The sequence below is a fragment of the Theobroma cacao genome, chromosome 2 (assembly GCF_053813885.1).
Source record: "Theobroma cacao isolate CCN51 chromosome 2, ASM5381388v1, whole genome shotgun sequence".
Classification (NCBI taxonomy): Eukaryota; Viridiplantae; Streptophyta; class Magnoliopsida; order Malvales; family Malvaceae; genus Theobroma; species Theobroma cacao.
Window position 1 is genome coordinate 30,482,996 of NC_142640.1, and position 7,162 is coordinate 30,490,157.

Below are 7,162 nucleotides of genomic sequence, written 5' to 3' on the forward strand. Positions count from 1 at the left end.
CCTAATGGGTCAAACACAATGCTTGCATTTGAATTAAATTGGGAGAGTGATGATTTAAGTTAAACTTAATTCACATGCTAGATAATTAACTTATATGAACTTAATTAAAAAGAGTTTAATTAAGTTTTGACCATAATTGTGAAACCTCGACCTCCATAGACACATAACTAGAAGTAGACGCGATAACACCAACTACGAGTAATTTCATCATTTCCCTTAGTGAGCTCTTAGAAGTGGGTTTTCTAATATTATTAAAGCCTAAGTAGGCCTAAGGAGTAAATGAATGATGTATATAATAATGACATAAATGAAGAAAATTAAAATAATGATGATTTCCACGGTAGTGGCAAAATGATTATTTTGGGTCTCGAGTCGAAAATTTTAAGTTTCTATGAACCTGAGTACCTCTAATCTATTATGGACCTTTTCTTAGTGTCAAAAGAGTAAAAAGTTTGAGCCAAGTGGAAGAAGAAGGCAAAGTCAACTCTTGAATTGCATTTTTGTAAATAAAAGGAATATTAGTCAACTATAGGATAAATATAAAAAATTTCCAATAGCTTCTTCTTTTTCGTCTCATCTCTTCTCTCCATTTCACTTTCTTTATCTTCCATGGAAGCCTCCTTAAAAACCTCCATGACTTGCTCAATTGAAACCCCAATTTTCATGCTTTTGTGCACCTTCTCACAAAGTCCTTTGTGCTCTTTTACTCTTTCACATTAAAACCCTCAAAAGTCTTACCTTAATACCTTCTCTCAGTAGCTAGGTGTTTTAAAGAGAGAATGAGAGACTTTCTATAATAGCTTGAGAAATTTTGAGAAGGAATTCAATTACAAATCTACCAAGGTGAGTAATGAAATTGAGTTGATTTTTAAGTTGTTGAGAATGGCTAATGGCTAGATTTGTGAGTGTTTCATAGTTGAGGTTATTTAGTCATCTTTAGTGTGACTAGAATAGTGAAAATAAATAGCCAATTAATGGTAATTGGAGCTAGTTAGAAATAACTAGTAGAACATGATTTAGGAGATAGAATTTTTAGTTATGTGAATTGAGTTGATTGTGATGCTATTATGTGTAATAGGTACCAACGAGGCCTCACACCTCCACACAGAGCATTAGTCGAAGTTGGAGTCGATCCACAAGGATTAACAAATACATGTGAGTGAACTTGCATTAAAAATGTTTTGGAATAAATGATTATGTGCTTGATTGAACCACTTGAAATATTTTATTGGTTTTTCTTTCAAATTGCATGGGAACAAGCCCTTGATGAAACATTGTATGTTGTGAATGTGTAATATGATGAATCCTTGTGCTCTTATATTATTTGGATATATATATGTTGTGTATAGATAATTAATATTGTGTGATAATTATAATGGCGCATGTGCGGTGTGGGAGTGCACATGCCGATGATGACAGGGTGTGGGAGTGTGAATGATGATATTGCCTATGCGCGATGTAGGGGAGCACACAATGGCATTAGCTGTGCGCGATGTGGGGGTGCACACGATGACTCTAGCTATGTGCGATGTGGGAGTGGACATGAGCTGGGTGAGGCGGTGGTGGTATATGTGTTTATATATAAATATATATTTGCTATATAAAGAGGTTTAGAATTAATATGTATTTGCATTGAATATTGAATGTTGAAATTGTTAAATGCTTCTAAATTGAAATGCATTATAGCAAAACTGGATTTTTATTATGACAAAAATTCTTCTAACTTAATTGCCCTATTTCTTGCTGCAGCAAAATTCATTCTTGCAGCAGCGAGAAACTCTCAGGTGCTAGGGAATTTCATGGCTCAGGTTTCACTATAGCGAAAATGCATTCTCACTCCAGCGAGAAACTCTCGGGTGGTTGGGTAAAAATGTTGCCCAAATTTTCGCTGCAGCGAAAATGCATTCTTGCTGTAATGAGAAACTCTTCGGTTATTGGTTCAAAATTTTGCCCTGAAGTTCGCTGCAGCGAATGAATTTTTGCTACAGCAAGAATGCCTTTCCGCTACAACGAGATTCGTTCTGCTATGCTTGCCTTGCTTGAACTCTATTGTACTTTCACTCTTTAACTTCTTTATTGATCATGGATTTTTCAATACTAAGGCACTAAATGATGAAGAGTTGAATTAAGGGGTTTTAACAAGAAATTGAGCTAAATTGCATTGTTTTCAACATAAGTGCATCATGTTTTCTAAAACTTCCCGTATTAATGCTTGTTTCTTTCTTATGTTCACTCATTGAGTTTATACTCACTCTTTTGAACTTCATGTTTTCAGACTCAGGGGTAGTTGGGACCTAAATTGAGGCGTTCACATGCATTCACCCTTTGGTAGGTATTTTGGCATTCAGTAGCTGTACCCTCACCCAAGGTCACTGGTCATCAAAAGTCTTTTATATGTATATATATATATATATATATATATATATACTCGATGTAAATCGTTAAGATTTAGGTTACAAATAATAGATGTATATTTGGATTGATGACGCCATTATGAGATGGCAATGAATGAATGACAATATTTTGGGTTAACACAAATATAAATATTTAGTTCTCATGTATGATACTGAAATACGCATAGTTGAGAATCAAGATTTGTGGTTTAGGAATGGTGACATAAGAAAATGATGAACAAGATTTCATAAAGAGGCTTGTTTGAGCTTAGCGGGTTTTGCCCATTAGGCCCATGCACCGGTCATGGCCCAGGTTTTGGGCTGTGACAATAATATATAATCAAAACTAATACATAGTATTCACATTTACATATCATATGTAGTTTTGAAATCCATCTTGAAAATTATTGATGTTGAAGCTAAATCATTTCATTCATAGAGAAATCATGGTAATCATATAAAACAACGAACTCAATAATCATGCTTAGTTTTATACATAGCAAAATAATTTAAAACATTGTGTCTACCCACCTCGACCAAGTCATTGACTTAGCACCCGATTGAAACACCGTGTCCTTGTTACGCTAAATCTTTGGAGCTTCAATCAATCTTATAAAAGTAAACACATGATTGTAAACAAATCTTAGAATATAAATTTTAGATTTCGAGGTGAAGCCATCATTAACACTAACTAAATCTAGTTTAAGCTAGCGTTTTAACTAGTTAATCCAATATTCAAATATACTTTTCAAAAAAAAATCCAATGTTCAAATATAAACTAATGATTTATATGTTTGAAACTAACATTTTCTTACCTTAGTGAGCTTGCAGAGTGAATAAACAAATTTAGGTTCAAAACCCTTGGAGAAAGAAATGTAAATATGTTGGGATAAGCATGGATAAGAGGGTTGAAACCAAGCTTAAATAGTTTAAAAGTTGGAACTCTTACCTTGGTATTTTCAAAAATCAAACCAAGCTTAAAATTCTTCAAAATGGTGTAAGCTTATAAAAATGGTAAAGGGTGGCAAAATATAACTGAAAAGGGTTTAAGGTAACCCTTTTAGGTAAATTTTGGGTGAGAAAATACTATCTTACATTTTTTATTTTTGTGAAAATGGAGACAAGTATTCATACATGGGCTGTAAGCATCGTTACCTCTACTCCAAAAAGTTAAAAAAAAAACTTGGAAATAAGTCCATTTGACTTCTCTTTCTTTAACATTTATTAAATAGACTTAATTCTTAAAATGAAACATTTTTCCAAGACAAGAACTCAAGTTATGCATTCAAACATCAACCCAACAATATCATATATTCATCTTATAAGTCTATATCATGTGACCAAAACTTATGGCTATCATACAGTGCATACTAAACATAAACACATACAATACATGGACAATGAAGTGTTTGCACAAGGATAGCTAACGGCTACAAACCAAATGCCTATAGTCGAAATATACCAAAAGTGTGGTTAGAGATTCCTCCAAGAACAAGGACCCAAGCAACCAATGGATTCAGAATAAAAAATCTTAAGGTAAAAGGAATGAGTATAGGACCTAGTAAGCGTATAATAGAAAAGGGAAACAAGCCGACAAACAAATTTTTGAGATAAAACAAATTTACTTAAAATATATAAGACTATTAAGATACATAGTCAGTGAATAACCAATTGTGTTAATAAACATATTTTGTAGAATAATTTTAAAATTTTGATCTAAATCAAAAGTGAGATAAACATTCTAAGTCATAAAAATCACCCTATAAAAATTCTTTTCTAGACATTCTCAAGAAGAGCATAATAACAAACCAAGGGCCTAATAACACAAGGGATAGTGCCACCCTTGCTATCTAGGGTCATTCTATTCACATAGCTTACCAATATCATCATAATGAACATGTGCCTTATTAGGAATTTGAGAATATGGTGCCTTAGAAAGCAAGTACATTCTCATGTTTAATTCTTTTTATTTTACTTGTAATGAAAGTATAGTTTGATAATGAGAAGAAAAATATGTTTTAAGTAAGCATTTATTTTCTAGTTATAAAGGTACCTTGATTCTATTAAGATATTAAAATACATCTGCATGAAGAGTCTTACATAAGAGACATGTAAGTTAATTGACTCTAAAAATTATTTAAAATGAAAGTTTCGCTTACTCACCTAAGGATTTCTTAAATTATCATTTTACTTATTGTGGGACTTTACAAGCTAAGGTAGAGTATCAGATGCTTGCCGAACTGTCACAACCATTACCAATTCCCAAATGGAAGTGCCAGCATATCTTTATGGATTTTGTGACTAGGTTACCCTGCATGAGTAAAGGCTATGATTCTATATGGGTAAATGTGGATGGACTAAGTCTGCACACTTCTTACCAATGAAGACCACCTATGGTGTAGCACAATGTGCAAGGTTATTGTCACAGTCCAAATCTCGGACATGATCGGTGCATGGGCTCAATGGGCATAGCCCACTAAGCATAAGTAAGCCTTTTTATGCAATCTCGATCATCATTCCCAACCATCATTTCTAAAACCACATATTGTAATTCTCTACTAAAATATTTCAGTAATATTTTAGAGTGACCCAATACTTACAATTTTATTATGTCAAAATAATGTCACCTGTTTGCGAACTCATAGTGGCATCAGTAATCAAATATACATATTTGACTTATAACATGGATTCTAGAGGATTACATTACATATACGCGTTCACAAGCAACAGACTCTTGACCGTCAGCGGAGTGACCATGGGTGAAGGTACAGCTACTGAGATGTCATAGTACCTACCGAGAGGACGAGCATACATGGACGCTCAATCTAGGTCCCAAATGTCTTGAATTCTGAAAACATAAAGCTTAAAAAAGTGAGTATAAAACCCAATGAGTGAACATAAGAAGAGAACAAGCAATCGATAGGAAGAATTTGAAAATCATGATGCACTTGTTTCAAAAACAATGCAATTGATTTAATTTCTTACTAAAAACCCTCATTTCAAACTTTGATTAATAACCTCATAGTGTTGCAGAAACCCATGATCAATCCATGAAGTTAAATGGGTGAAAAATATGTGAAAATCAAGCAAGGTAGCAAGCAGGACAGCAAGTTTCTCACTGTAGCGAGAAACAGTCTCAGTTTACATATGTTTCAGTTTTTTCAGCATATCTCCCACTACAGAAGTCCAATTGACCTGATTTGTGATCATTAAAAAGCTAAGAGGCTTGGCTACAACTTTGATGTGTACCACTTTTTCCAGTTCTGACTGAAAAGTGGTCAAAATCATTGTCAAAGTGAAAGCACTGCACCAGAATTTTGGGTCTACCCTAGAGTTTCTTACTACAGCGAGAATCCAATTTCACTACAGTGAAATTTCTCGCTGCAGCGAGATTCAGGGCAGATGACAATTAAGGGATTTTCACATGCCACAAAATCCATTCCTACCATATTGCACATCAAAGTTAACACATTGACAATAATCAAGTTTCTCATTATTCATTTCAATCACATATTATAATCATAAACTGTCTATCACATATACATATATAAACATATATAAACATGTACACCACTGCACTTCATTCATTATCATAGCCAGGTCATCATCATCGGCTTATGCGCACTCCCTACTCGTACATAGCTGGGTCATCATCAGCTTATGCATACTCCCTACTCGCACATAGCCGGGTCATCATCAACTCATGTGCACTCCCACATCGCACATAACTAGGTCATCATTATCACACAACATCATTCATCAATGCACAACACATATTCATATATATACATACCAACATAATATAGGAGCACATGGATTCATCTTTTTACACATTTCACGACTTCACAACATCAAAATATTTTATCAAGGGCTTGTTCCCATGCATAATTTAATGAAAACCAAGTAAAATCATTTAAATGCTTCATCCCAACACATATGTATTTCCCAAAAACACTTTGATGCAAGTTCACTCACTGGTCTTATTGATTCTTTTGCTTGACTCTAGCCTCAACTAATGCTCCAAATGGACATGTGAGGCCTTGTTGGAACCATACACACATAATATCACCACCAACCCAAATTGGCATTAATATAATTCCAAAAGCTCTTTCCTAAATCAAGTTCTACTAGTTATTCCTAACTAGTTTCCAATTGCTTTTTGATTAGCTATCTATTCTTTCTACTTTAGTTTCACTAGAAATAAATAAACAAACCTCAACAATAAAACAACTCACAACTTCAATTACTAGCCATTATCAACAACCTAAAATCAATCCTAATTGATTACTCATCTTAGTGGATTTGTAGTTGAATTTCTTCTCAAGAATACTCAAGCTATCATGGAAAATCCCCTCTCTCTCTCTCTCTCTCTCTAAACTTTCAATTAGTGAGAGAAAGTATTAAGGAAAGACTTTTGAGGGTTCTTGAGGTGTAGAAGTGAAGAAGCATGAAAAACCCTATGGAAAAGTGCTCACAAGCATGAGAATTGGAATTAACTTGAAAAAGCTATGGAAGTTTCAAGGTTCCTTCCCATGGAGGATGAAGAAAAACGTGAAATTGAGAGAAGAGTTTGGGAAGAAGAAGAAGAAGTTGCTAGAAGTTGTTGGAAGTTGTTGGAGCTTCAGATATTTATATCTAAAGTTTATCCAATTCTCATGTAATTTACCAAAATGCCCTCCATAAGGTGACTTTGTCTTCTTCTTTCCCTTGGTTCAACTTTTTACTCTTTAGACACTGAGACAAAGTCCATAATGGTCTAGAAGTACTCA